This window comes from Crotalus tigris, unplaced genomic scaffold, assembly GCF_016545835.1.
Source record: "Crotalus tigris isolate CLP2741 ecotype Arizona unplaced genomic scaffold, ASM1654583v1 scf7180000019042.1166422, whole genome shotgun sequence".
NCBI lineage: Eukaryota > Metazoa > Chordata > Lepidosauria > Squamata > Viperidae > Crotalus > Crotalus tigris.
In genome coordinates, this window is record NW_024097339.1 from 183,992 (window position 1) to 199,067 (window position 15,076).

The 15,076-nt window shown below is 39.2% G+C and overlaps 1 long non-coding RNA gene across 1 annotated transcript; it reads right to left on the reverse strand.

The window, feature by feature from the left end:
• Positions 1-327: 327 nt before the first annotated feature.
• On the reverse strand, positions 328-10,162 carry LOC120314996. The gene is made up of 3 exons (XR_005558579.1): positions 9,952-10,162; positions 9,255-9,373; positions 328-559 (listed from the first exon to the last, which is right to left on the reverse strand). It is a non-coding gene; the product is annotated as an uncharacterized LOC120314996 (long non-coding RNA).
• Between the last annotated feature and the right edge of the window lie 4,914 nt (positions 10,163-15,076).

Below are 15,076 nucleotides of genomic sequence, written 5' to 3' on the forward strand. Positions count from 1 at the left end.
TGCGTGCGTGTGTGTGTGTGTGTGTGTGTGTGTGTGCTCACTTTCTACAATGACATTTAGTTTAAAACAGAATCTCTGTAAATAGTGCAGCAGGTTTCTGCTCATTTCAACCCATAGAGGCTGCCCACCAAGTTAGAAATACTGGATGCTCTAAAATCGTTCCATTCATTGTGTCACATTTTAAATTGTCTCATTTGAGTATATAACCCTCATTTGTAACTTCAACTCTGCAAATCACTTACTCTCTAGAGCTATAAGCAAGATAATCTTAAAATAAATCTAAATAAATGTGCTATGAAGATCAAAGCTCTTTATAGAAACCCTGGGATTCAGCCATACTTCAAAAAATGATCCATGTTTTATTACTTTGTTGTTGTTGTACATTTCAGGAGAAGCAACTAACAGCATATAGCCAGCAGCCACTCAGCTGTACCAGAGAAATCTTGTTCCACTGCTCTTGACTTGACTGATGAGATCATAATGGGCTCGTCTTGAATAGTTCTGCTCTTGTCCAGCTGTTGCCAGATTTGATAAAGTTCCTCCATATATTCTCCTCATTCTGAGAAGATGCAAACACAGAGCCCAAATCCACATCATGATTTGCTTGATAAATTCTGGCACAGTCTGTTGTTTTCTAATTGCTGGTTGCAAATTGCTGATGGCAAATAGACTCTTTAACTAGCAATTTATGAAAGTGGCATTTTGATTAATCAGACATTGAAACACTCTGATTTTTCTCTCTCTCTCTCTCCATTGTTTTCTTCTTCAATCTAATGAAAATTCACTGTTCTATCTCATCTCTCCTAAATACAGATTGTTCAGTTTGGCAAGCATTCTCAAGTTTTCATTCATTGTATATTATTTAAAACACCCAATGAGAATTTAAACATGCACAAAGTACATTGTAAATCATTCACCAGCCCAGTGCTTAATGCTCAGAGTAATTTCTAAGTAAAGCTTTGTTTTATTGCAGTGGTGGGGGAGCACATAATTATTAACTAGATAAGCACAAACTTATTTTCAACAATTGAAAATAGGGAGCCTACACTTTTCCAGAAGTTAGTGAACTACAGTTTCCAGAATTCTAAGACAATATGGGCTATGAAAAAGGGTGCTGGGAATTGTATCCTAACAGCATCTGAAGAGCAACAAGTTCCTGTCCTTTCCTTATAGAACTTCATTGTGCCTCTAAAAACAAGTTACCATTTCTATAAACATTGTATAGGCAGACAAATTATGGGACTTCGATGGGAGGTTTGACTCTGTGAAAGCAGAACTGGTAACTAGAGCAAAACCCAGCCAGATAAGGAGAGGATGGGAGATCACCCACATGTGCTCTGGGCAGCTGCTTACCATGAGGAGACTGCAGAAAAATGGTTTTCTGTGGGTTGGAGCAGGAAAGTGAGATTAGCCAGCTGTTTGCAACTGCACAGAGACCTTTAAAAGACACTAAATTTGCAGGCCTCATTTTCTAATCACTTTCAGAAATTGTTCATTGATTCTAAACTATTAGAGACTTTTGGAATGATAAATTTGAAAATGTTTGTAGATAAGAGCTGGGATATGGGATGAGGAGATAAATGTTACAATGTTACAATGTTTGTAACTTTAGAGAGGGTGAAGAGTTTCTACATTTGATTATACTTGTGATGAAGACACAGACAGACAGAGAGATAAACATATATAATGTTCTTCTATCTTTACTCACTTTTACTTTTTTCTTTCTTTTACCTTGTGGTATTCTGTATTCTCTTTTGTTCTTGAAGTTTAACTTATATTAGAGTTTATTATTGTATTTTTGTATTGTATTTTTAGAGTTTACTATCATAATTAAAATTCTTAATAAATATTACACACAAAACATAAGAAGAGAAATCGAGCATCACAAGATACCATACATTTATGTCAAGAGACTAGATGATAGCATTCAATCTATCAATTGTTGTGTGTGTGAAAGATGGTATTGATTATTGAATTGTGATTGAAGAAGAAGAAAGCCTAAAAGGTGAAAAATTAAAGTTAATCCTCTATTGCTTTGAAATAATTGCTATCCGTTAAAGTCAGTTAATAAGAGAGTGCCTGTTAGATGTCCTATACTCAATTAAATATTGTAATATGAAAATCCTAAAATCCACTGAAATCTATTTGTACAGACTCTTTTTTGATGATGATGATGATGATGATGATGATGATGATGATGATGATGATGATAATGTTGGAAGGGACCTTGGAGGTCATCTAGTCCAACCCGCCCTCCTCCTCCTCCTCCTCCTCCTCCTCCTCCTCCTCCCTCTACCAGATCATTAAACAAGCTGACACCCAGGGCTTGTAGGTTTAAACTCATCAAATTTCCTTTGGATAAGATGTCTACTTTTTGTGCAAATGTATTAGCTATTACACATATCCACATTGGAGACTGTATCATATACTGCATTTCTTATACAAACCACTATATCTTATGACATCATCATGCAAATAATACAAATAATTGTGTCATGACCAATGCAAATTACATCATTTACTCATGTGGCCACGTTTACTCTTTTGCCTGCTACAGATGCCCACAGCTTGTGTGTGTTATAATACTAATGCTAATACTAATACTAATACTAATAATAATAGTAAAGTTGAAAAGGACCTCAATAATTATTTTATTGTTTTATGATTGTTTTAATCTCTGTACGCCGCCCTGAGTCCTTTGGGATTGGGTGGCATATAAATAAAATTAAATACAAATTAAATACATATCTAGTCCAACCCCTTGCTCAGGCAAGAAACCCTATATCATTTTGGACAAATGGGGGCTATTTATTTTTTTAGGTCCAATTTTAAAGCCAAATCAAATGCTGAAACTCAATGGGGCTGATTATATCCTTCGTATTGCCAATTCATACTCCCCTTTCTATGTATTCTGCTTTTCTTTCACTTCAGCTTTGTTCTCCATTCAGTACCCTGTCCCCTTTCCTGTAATATAACCAAGGGGACCAAACAAAACACAGACAACAGCTCCATGTTTATTTGTCAGTACTAATCTCACTGAACAAATGACTTTCTCTGTCCCTGCCTAACTTTTCCCATAAGAGTTACATAAAAATATCTTTCATAGAACAAAATAAAAATACTGATGGAAGGTATGAAAGGGAGTGCAAGGACCGTTGAGAATATTGTCAAGAAGGTCCTGCCCTCGCTCATTCTCATCAGTACAGCAGTGCACACAAACACATAGACACACCACCTCTAAAGCTCCTTGTGGAAAAGAGCTGAATCAATGAATCTTAGTGGAAAGAGGCTTGTTGACTGTGGAGGCTCTACATATCCACCAAACTCAGTCATTGTGTTGGAGGTTATCCAAATACCTCCACTTCCAAATTTCATTTTTTTTTCTCTGGTCCTTTTGTGCTGGCTGCCTTCCTTCCCTTCACTATTTATGATGTGCCACTTCTGGTTCCGGTTCACAGCGTCTCTAGCCAGACAAAGAGACTTGTCTCCTCGTCGGCTAGCTTCCCTCCGCCGGTAGACCCTTATGCTGGCCGAAAGTCGCCCTGGAGGGTGCGACTTCTGTCGAGGAGCTTTGCTTGGCTAGGGAGGAGCGGCAGCTCCTCCAGCTCTCCAAGCTATCTCTGAGGGCTGACGGAGAAGAAGATTGGCCAGTAAAATGGCTGATCACCCTGCCGCTTCAAACTGCAAGTCAAACAACATCTAAGCTGTAAGAACCACCGTGGTGAATCCGGGTGAGATTTATTTTTTTCTTTTTCCTGCTCCTCTCTTCATTTTATCTTGCTTTTTTTTTTTTTTTTTTGCCTGAAAGAGCCTTGTTGGAATTATTTCCCTGGCTTGAAAAGGAAACTTCTACATGTTTGGGAAGAAAGGCATTGAACAAAAGAATACAATCAAATTTTAAAGACTATATTTTACTTTCATATGCTTTGGGGTACAGAAAAAAAAATTTTTTTCTAAGAGCTCTACTATCATTTTATGTTGGAAGATTATTTCTTTTTTTACATTATATTGCAAAAGAAAGAAAAAGGGAAGAGAAAATGGTGTCTGGAAAAGTTTTTTTTTCAACTTACTGAGGACATCTAGTGGCAAAAATCTAATATTGCAATTTTTGGTTACTCTTTGGAGGTGGAATAGATTAGAATTCAACATTATAGAAACACAACCAATAGAACACAGTCAAACTAGAGTCTTGGACTTCAAGAGAGCTAATTTCAATAAACTTAGAGAGGGCTTGGGAAGGAGTCCATGGATGAGAATCCTCAAGGGGAAAACAACTCAAGAAGCTTGGGAAATTTTGAAAAATGAGATAATAAAAGCACAGTCTAGCACAATACCAACAAAGAGGAAAAATAACAGCTCTCAAAAGAAACCAGCATGGCTGCATAAAGAACTCTCTGACAAATTGAAAGATAAAAAGGACAAGTATAGAAAGTGGAAAGAGGGGAACATAACTAAGTCAGAATATCAGCAAATATCCCGAGCCTGCAAAGATGAAGTGAAGAAAGCCAAGGCTCAAAATGAACTAAGGCTTGCGACCAAAGTCAAAAATAACAAAAAAAGCTTCTTTCAACATGTAAAAAAACAAGAAAAAAGTGAAGGAAATGATTGGTCCATTAGTGGGTGAAAGTGGCAAGAAGGTGACAAGCAACAGGGAGAAAGCAGAACTATTTAACTCATTTTTTTGCATCTGTCTTTACACAAAGGGAAAAAACAGACCAACCTATCAAAAATAGTGCCATAAAAAACAAAACAGAAACACAAGTTAAGATAGGCAAGAAAATGGTTAGGGAGCACCTGTCCAGCCTAGATGAGTTCAAATCGCCAGGACCAGATAGATTACACCCCAGAGTTCTCAAGGAACTGGCAGATGTGATATCGGAGCCACTGAACTATATTTTTCAAAGATCCTGGAACACGGGGGAACTACCAGAGGACTGGAAAAGAGCTGATGTAGTTCCCATCCTCAAAAAAGGAAAAAAAATGGATCCAGGAAATTACAGACCTATCAGCCTGACCTCAATACCTGGGAGATCCTGGAAAAGATAATCAAACAACGAATCAATGAACACCTAGAGGCAAACAAAGTCATTACTAAAAGCCAACATGGGTTTGTCAAAAATAGATCATGCCAGACAAATCTTATTGCATTCTTTGACCAAGTGACAAAATTAGTGGATCAGAGGAATGCTGTGGACATAATTTACTTGGACTTCAGTAAGGCATTTGATAAAGTAGATCACAACCTACTACTTGACAAGATAGACAAATGTGGGGTAGACAGAACCACCACCAGATGGATCCGTAGCTGGCTGACCGGCCGTACTCAGCGAGTGGTCCTCAATGGCACTGCATCTATATGGAGGGAAGTGTGTAGTGGGGTGCCCCAGGGCTCTGTTCTGGGCCCAGTACTCTTCAACATCTTCATCAACGATTTGGATGAAGGGATAGATTGGGAACTCATCAAATTTGCAGACGACACCAAGCTGGCAGGAATAGCCAACACTCCAGAAGACAGTCTTCAGATACAGAAGGATCTGGACATACTTGAACACTGGGCACTAACTAACAAAATGAAATTCAATGGTGAAAAAAGCAAGGTTCTACATTTAGGCAAGAAAAACCACATGCACAAGTACAGCATAAGTGGCACCATGCTCAATAGTAGTAACTGTGAGAGGGACCTCGGAGTCCTAGTAGACAATCACCTAAATATGAGCCAGCAGTGTGCTGCAGCTGCCAAAAAGGCCAACACAGTGCTAGGCTGCATTAACAGAGGTATAGAATCAAGATCACGTGAAGTATTAATACCACTCTTCAATGCCTTGGTAAGGCCACACTTGGAATACTGCATCCAGTTTTGGTCACCAGGATGTAAAAAAGATGTTGAGACTCTAGAAAGAGTACAGAGAAGAGCAACAAAGATGATTAGGGGACTGGAGGCTAAAACATATAAGGAACGGTTGCTAGAATTGGGTAATGTCTAGTTTAACGAAGAGAAGGACAAGGGGGGAGATGATAGCAGTATTCCAATATCTCAGGGGCTGCCATAAAGAAGAGGGAATTAAGCTATTTTCCAAAGCACCTGAAGGCAGGAGAAGAAGCAATGGGTGGAAACTAATCAAGGAGAGAAGCAACCTAGAACTAAGGAGAAACTTCCTGACAGTGAGACCAATTAATCAGTGGAACAGCTTGCCTCCAGAAGCAGTAAATGCTCCAACACTGGAAGTTTTTAAGAAGAGACTGGACAGCCATTTGTCCGAAATGGTGTAGGGTTTCCTGCCCGAGCAGGGGGTTGGACTAGATGACCTCCAAGGTCCCTTCCAACTTTACTACTATTACTATTACTTTTGAAGAGAAAAGATAAGCTGATTCAGCTGTGAAAGTTGTGGGGGTGGACACTGTTTAACTTTTATTAAACACAGCCTCCACAAGAAGAAAAAAGATACTCTCTTTAATTACTATCAACTAAACAACTAAACTGCAAACTTAAATTGGAAAAGATTAATGAGGCCACTGCAGAAATATGTGCTACAATGAAAGAGTTTACTACAGAATTAAGATCCAGAAGTCATACTTCAAATTTTCAAACTGATCTCCAGACTACATCTGACTATTCTATAAATCAAAACATATTAGAAGAGGAAACAACTGAGATAAATTAGGAAGTTATTTTAACTTACAAATATTCCATTTACAGCTTTGAGGACCAGAAGAATCAAAGATTGGGATTGGAAACTTTAAAGCAACGAAGTTTTAAGGATGAGAGAAATAGATGCCTAATGCAGAGGATGGGATTCCTATTGTTTCAAAGGGCACTACAAGCAATAAAGAGAGATCTATTGACTGAAAGGGAAGCTTGGTTATGGAAACCTGTCTGGCACAGAAAAAAAGCCAGAATAAGACTGAAAAGAGAAATTTAAAATTGTGTAATGGATTTAAAGGCAATGTTGTTTTATGGACAGTTTTAAGGATTAAGATTCAGAGTTAGAAGTAAGAAAAAAAAAGTAAGAGGTTGATTATTAGAACAGTTGTTTTTAATAGATTAAGAATGTACTTTTTGGAATAACAGGTTTATTTTCATGAAAATTATTATGTATTGGAATGGAAAAAAATGCTGGCTTTTTAGATTTGGATTGTTTTAATAATTAATTGTTTTAAATTAGTAAGATGATGTTTTTGTATAATAATATAAATGTGATAAGGCATGATAATTAATTGGATGAAATTTGAATTTTGTTTAATGAATTGAAATGAGTTAAGACTTACACTATTTTGTTATTTTAAAAGAGATTGATTGATTGATGGACTATATATGTATAGGGTAGATTAATATTTTATCTTAATTAGGGTATGTATTGTGTAATGGAAGAAGAAATAAATGAGATTTGTGATAAAATGAGAGATATAAGAGATTAAGAATTAGAATATAGCTGGAAGGGATACCTGAATTGATAACTTGTTGATTTAAAGTTAAATTTGATTATGGTAATTGTAAATTTACAAAGTTTTAAAACAGGTTTAGTTATAGAAATTCAAATTAGAAATGGAATATTTTAAACGTATTATGGGAGCTGCCTAAAGAAAGGTGGAGTGATGAAATCCTCTTTGTCTAGCAGAACAGGAGTAAGGTATGTATTTCTGAAGCAAATATTTTGGTTTTCTGCCAGTATCTCTTTGCAGAAAGAATTAGAGAATCATTCAAAAGTTTCTCTGTTTGTAAAATCCATCCCATCCTTCAAAAAAAAAAAATTCTAGGGAAATTATAATTGCATGTGTTTCATTATATGATTTGTCCTACCAGAACAGGGAGCCACCAGCCTGTGGAGTTACAATAATCCAGTATGACGTGAGTCACTTCCTTGGAAAGGTGACACTCCCCAATGAACAGTTTAAATTACATCATCCTTTGCCTGATGATGAGGGATTTCTGTAAGTGACCAAAAAAAAAAAAAAAAAACCAGCTAAATTTCCCTTGTGTGGGAGAAGTAGCAAAACCTGGAGGTGGAGTTAAAAGAGGGATCCGCCTAGAATCATCAAGCAAACTAAGCCCAGAATTCCCTTGAATTCTGTTGATCCTTAGCTAACACCAAGCAGGTGCTGTTAGCTGGGAAGATTCCTGTGCATAGACATAATTAGCAACAAATCAGTTTAGCTGGACCTTCACCTGTGAACCTGATCTTTCAGAGCTTGACATATTGTACATTCATGATCAGATAGGAAGACATAATCTCTTCTGCAGCCTACATGGAGGTATTGATTCAAATTTAATTTATCATCCATTCATTGTCATTTGGCAATTATGGAACACATCTCATTAGGGTTTTTTATAAAATGAACTGCTGCTGCAAAAGGGTGACCAAGATAAATTAAGAAGCTTTTAAGACAAAAAAAAGAAGAAGAGAACTATCAAAGAAAAACTGAAAACCATTGTTAATCCTGTATGGGGATGGTCTGATTTTTTGCTTCTTCTTTCTTTGTTTTTGTGTATAGAAAGCCAGCTTGAACTTTGGAATGAAAGGATGTGCTGTAGCATAGCCAAGCAAAACTCCAGGGAGATCTTGGGCATATTATCAGGTTTCAGTCTAGATTGGATGTGCACAGCTCAGCTTTAAAGCCCTAGGAGACAAGGGACTTTGTAAGGATAACACTGACCAATGAGTCACAATGATGACAGCAGGGCCATTGTAATTTCTGAAATGAGAAGGTAAAGTATGCACACTCAGAAAAGCTTCTGCATCACTTTAAATGTGACTCTGTGAGAGTAAGTCGAGCAAGTGATTAAATGGGGAGAGGAATGATAACACTACCATTTCCCTAGAGCCCACAAGGGAAAGGAAACAAAAAGAAAAAGTTACTGTTGGATCACTTATGCATTTCAATCGTATATTTCTCCCCTTGTATCAGCAGAAGACAACACAAAGAGGAATTCTGCTGTTCCAGCTAAACCACGGGTGTCAAACTCATCGTGTCATGACGTATCATGACTTTTTTCGCATTGCCAGAGCTAGGATGGGTGCAGCCTCCGCATGATGCAACTGGCCCACAGGCCGGCAGTTTGACACCCCTGAGCTAAATGGATTTCATTTTTTTCATTTTGCAAACATGCAACAATACAATACTTCCACCACCTGGAGAAATATAAATACAAGGATTTTTTTTTTTTTTTTTAAAAAAAAAAAGCCTGCTGCATAAAGTAGAGCAAAAGGTAGTATTTTTAACCTTAATAGCACTAAAATTTAGACATGCCTACTGACCTTATGTGATGTCACATGACATAATCAAACTGCTGCTGGAAATGCATTTTTGTTTTTGTGAAAGCAGACACAGCAATATCAGGACCAATGGGGTACTGGAGAGTGGAGAGACATTCCACCTGGATAGAGGCAATAAATACAAAATACAGAATAACAGAGTTGGAAGGGACCTTGGAAGTCTTCTAGTCCAACCCTCTACTGGACTAAAAGTCTCTCTCTCTCTCTCTCTCTCTCTCTCTCTCTCTCTCTCTCTCTCTCTCTGTGTGTGTGTGTGTGTGTGTGTGTGTTTGTGTGTGTTCACATGAACATCAACTAGAAATGGTAGGCAAACAGCAGAAGTCCCATTCCAAGTAGGAGACCACCTATTTATTTTTTAAAAAATAAAACAAAACCTCCATTATAGACTTTGTAAAAGATCTATCTATCTATCTATCTATCTATCTATCTATCTATCTATCTATCTATCTATCTATCTATCTATCTATCTACCTACCTACCTACCTACCTACCTACCTACCTACCTACCTACCTACCTATAAAATTTATTAGCTGCCCATCTTACCATAAGGTAACTGGGTGGCTTACAGACATAAAAACACATCTAGATTAAAACAAGGGTAAATTAAAAACAAGATTAAAATCAAGGATACATGGAGAGGGAAGGGGCAGAGTAGGAGGAGGTGGGATCTGTTGTTACTTGATTAATCAACTCCACTGTGTTGTTCCCCCATCAGGGCTCCAGGCCAGCTCATAGATCCAGGCCCTTTAGGCCCTTACGAAATGTTAGGAGGGCTGAGGCCAACTTCAGATCAGGGAGCAAGATGTTCCAGAGGGCAGAGCATCAGCAGAGAAGACCCTCCTCCTCCTGGATCTCATCAACTGGAATAATCAGGCTGACAGGACCCACAGCAAGCATGCCTCCTCTGCTGGCATGAATGGGACCAGCCAATCCCAGTGGGGTGAGATGGTCCCTCCATGTCACAAAGGGCTTTAAAGGTGATCACCAACACCTGGAGGCAGACCAGCAACCAATGCAGCTCGCAGAGCAGTGGTATTACAGGGGCTGTAGCCTCCAAAAGCTCTTCATGGGTATTCCCATGTAGAGCACATTACAGTAGTCCAGCTGCAAGACGACTGGGGATTGAATGACTGAGCATCATTAAATTTCCTTCGTAGATTTTCCTTTTGTTCTTTTACTTTGAGAATGATTTACTCTGCATCTGGGTTGGCTTTTCCCAAGCTCTTAAAAGATATCTTTTATGAAAGATTTTTTATAGGTTTTCTGAAATGTTTAACTGGACAAATTATAGAGCCAAATCATTCTTAAGGGGCATGTAAAGGGAGAAATTAAGAGAGTTGAACATCACAAAAACCTGGAATTTGGAAGTTCCTTTATTGTTTGAATGATGTTTGTCGCACTTCTTTCTGGTTCCACAACACTCGTTAAAACCATGTTGATTAGCATGAAATTAGTCACTATTCCCTGTTACCTTTTCTCTAAAAGTTCCATTCATTATTCTATCATAAAGATAGGCAATAATAGGAACTCTTAAAAATATAGCAGCATTGCCATTCTTAATGTTTGAGACCTGTTCTTGCATCTATCAATCTCTAAAGCAGTCAATCTTTTACTCATCTACTCCTAACTAAATCTTATTTAATTCTGTGGGCTTTCTCCTGGGTAAAATAAATCTGTAAAAATATGGAATCAATGTACATGTTAAAACAATAAATGTGGGACATCCCTCTAGTTCAATGGTTCTCAACCTTCCTAATGCTGCGACCCTTTAATACAGTTCCTCATGTTGTGGTGACCCCCAACCATAAAATTATTTCCGTTGCTACTTCATAATTGTAATTTTGCTACTGTTATGAATCGTAATATAAATATCTGATATGCAGGATGTATTTTCATTGTTAAAAATTGAACATAATATTTATTTCTAATTACAAACAAATGAAATTTTGTCTTGAAGCATGGGTGCTCCACCTATGGCTCTGAAGGGAGACCTGACCTTTTCTCTTCTTTAAATGAGCCCTTGAAGTTGCCTGATTAGGTTAAGCATGACCTGTGAAAAATTAATATGATTGTGTATGGGGGGGAGTGCTTATGGGGTGGGAGAAAATAAGGATTAGTTGAGGTGATACTCAATGGGAGCTATACTTGTAGACATTTGTTGTCCATGTGTGTGATGTGGCCCACACAATTTGCCTCTTCAGCCTGAGCCTGTTTTTCTACCTCCAGCTGAAATTCACTGAGTGTGTGGAAGAGGACCCCTGTCCTTCTAGGACAATTGATCCTAATGACCTTCAGAGCTTCTCTCTCTGAAGAAGGCAGAAGGGAAACCTTGGCTCTTTTATGACTCGTGGACTTCAACTCCCAGAATTCCTGAGCTAGCATAGCTCAATTCTGGAGCTGTGCCTGCCAGAATCTTAGAGATTTTTGGAAGGAGGTCTTGTCCACTGAGGCAGAAGCAGCAGAAGGGAAATCCATTCCTTCCTCCCACCCCACTGCTGGTTCCACTGAGCAATAATCAACTGCTTTTGGTGCAGCAGCCAGGGCAGGAAGAATGGGGGGCATTACTGCAGCAACTGCAAGAAAAGGCCCCTTGGAGCTTCTTGATTCCACACTAGAAGCAGATTCATTTTGCCCCCCCCCTTCCTGGCTTTCCAGAGGCACACTAGGAAACAGAGAAAAGGCAGGCAGGAAGGGAAAGGGAAACACATGCTGCAGACCAAAACATCCACCCAAAGCAGCTTTCATCTCCTAACGTAGGACACCTTCGACATCATAGGAAAGCAACAGAGATGTCCCGAGCACCTTTTCCTGGGAAGCAAACAAACATACCACCATCCTTCCCCCACTTCAGAGCATGAGGAGACTGCTCCTTCCTTTTATAAACTGCCCACCTCAACGTAAAGCTTGTTGGACTTCTTGCAAGCTCAGTCGCGTCTGCGCGCCTGATCGCGAGATCTCGAAGCTTGGTTTTCTTCCTCCACAGCAGAAGAGTCAGGGAACTTTCCTAACCGTCCCGCTATCTGCCCACCCACAGAGGAGTAGTGGCTTCATAGGTCCACCCATCCCCCCTTTGAGCCCGAGCATCAGTTTTATAACCTGCCATCTGCCTCAAAGTACTTCTCTGTCGAGAGGAGGCAGCCTGCCAGGCGGATGCCTTCTTCTTCTTCTCCTCCCTGAAATGACGAGAGTAGGACGCTGCTGGCTGGGTCACCCTGCAGGGGAAAGCAGGGCTCTTTCTCTGAAAGGTGCTTTAGCCAGCTGAGGCTCCCGGCAGCAACACAGCAGACAATCTCTACCCCGAAGCATGCCAGAGCCGGGCCAGCATCTGTGAGCTCCAGAAGCAGCACCCGAACACGGCTCTGCCCTTGCCGGGCCAGATCCTTTCCTGCTTGGGCTTTCCTCTGCCTCCTGCTCCCCTCGCCTAGAGATGGATAGAGGAGCGGTGTCTCAGTTCCTAAGGCCATCGGAAATATGTGTTTTCTGATGGTCTTAGGCGACCCCTGTGAAAGCGTCGTTCGACCCCCAAAAGGGTCGCAACCCACAGGTTGAGAACCACTGCTCTAGTTAGAGGGATTGGGATCCAAAATCTTGTGAGGAAAAATAGAAGGCTGAGTTTGTGGGGAGAGGGATAGTATTATAAAATGTTTTCCATCATAGCTAGCCACTGAAGCAGGTTTTTTTTTTCAAACACAGTAATTCATGTGTGGACTTCATCAGAATTCCTCAGCCATCATATTGAATTCTGGGAGTTGAAGTCCACATAGATTAAAGTTGCCAGATTTGAAAACACTGCAGCAGAGGAAAGATGAAAAAGCTTTGCTCTTGAATTTTCTTCTTTTCCTCTTCCTTCCTAATTCCCTTTTCCTTCTCAATCACAGACTTATAGAGAGGGAGTATCTTGTTTTTATCAGGAGCATGTTGGCTCCAGATCTGATGACAAAAAGCTGGGCACAAACATAGTAGGTGTTTAGCATCTTAAAGCATCCACGGCTTTTCCCATGAAAAGAAGGATGCCCTGAAATCTGCGCAAACAAAATTGTTGAGAACAATCCTTGCTGCACTCAATAGAAGAGTAAACACCTGGTTAAAGCTTGAGACATGAATGCCTGCAACCCAGGTAAGGGCCTGGAGAAAGAGGATAAACTTTTGGCTGGAAATCCAAGCCTTCCGAGTCGGACTGACCCTTTTAGTTTTAATGGACAATTTTCCTTTTCCCTGGAACTAGGCCATACAATGGAAGCCATATGGGCTTTCTGTATTATTCCTATTTCTTCAGGATAAGACAGGGCCAATCAATCACTCAAAGAATAAGGAATATGGAGTTTCAGCCTGAAGTTAATAGGCTGTCCAATATGGCAGAAATTGGATAAATAAGAGCACTTGGGAACCAGCAAGATATCTACAAAATCTAACTTTCCCCAAGCAAAGAATAGTGTTTTTTGAAACCAGGTGTAATAACAGCTCAACTATCCACACTGTTGCAAGGCAGATACTCCAAAACCCCATTACCTCAATGTGCCTGCTTCATGGCAACAAGAAAATTGAAATCGTATTGCATGTACTATTACATTGTAAATTCTACAGGGATATCGGGTCTCTTTCTATTCTGCCTTTAATATGTAAATTTTCAGGAAGGCCAGACAATTTCTATGTGAAACATCTCCTAGAAGATTTAAAACCTTTTATCACTTGTGGAGTAGCCAAATTCTGTCTTGCCACAATGAAAATACGGCATAAGAGGTTACAAAAATGGTCACTTCTGTTTAATTTATCAGTTAGGTTTAATGTATGCTAGCTATTTCATTTTTATATAATAAATGTTTTACTACTAATATTTTAGATTTATACTTGCATGGGTAATTGGTTGTTTTCTTGCAGACATTTCATTACCCAACTAAGTAACATCATCAGTGCTATCAATTAATGCCCTATTATGACAATGGATGTCACATTTAAATGTATTGTTTTATCTTTGTTATTGTTGTGTCCTGAGCCTGCAAAAGCTGAAAGCAGGCTCAGAATTGTTGCAAATGGTCCCGGGCAATCCAAAAGCTGCCCGGGACCAGACAGAGTGGCACCAGCCTTGTGCGCATGTGCAAGGCACAAAAATGGTCAATTCCTATTGGTTCACACTGTTTGAGTTTCAGGCACTATAAAAGGCCTGCGTGCCTTTTGCTGCTTGCTTGATTGTAGGAGAAAGTAATAAAGAGCTTGTTGTTTTTCATCATGTGTCTTCGTCAATTGCCAATGCACCAAAAACACAACAGTTATGTTAGTACTTTATCTCATGTATTTGGTTCTAACAAAATTACAAAACTGTGCCTCACTTATTTTGGCCATATCATGCAGGGGAATTCACTGGAGAAAGCAATTATGTTTGGAAGAGTTAGCGGTAAAAAGAAACCAGGCCACCAAAGAACACAATGGCTGGGCACCATCAAAGTTGATATCAACCAGAGCATAGAAAAACTCAAAGAAATAGTGCAAGATTCAAAGAAGTGGAGACACCTGACCCATAGAATTGTCGAGAGTCAATTGGCAATTGAATGGATAACATCATCATCATCATTTCATTTTACTTTAGTGTTGTACCCCTTTAAAAAAAATAATGCTGGTCATTGATTAATTTGTTCTTTTCCCATGCAGTCATGAGCTCTTGGCCAAAATTTTAAAAGATGCTGATGGACGCTCTCTGTATACCTCCACAGCACCTTTATCTTTGGATCTAAAGTGCTGGCTAGCCCCTCCTTTTTTTTTTTTTTTTACCATTTTCCAACCATTCTTGGCACCTCTCAGGCTAAGC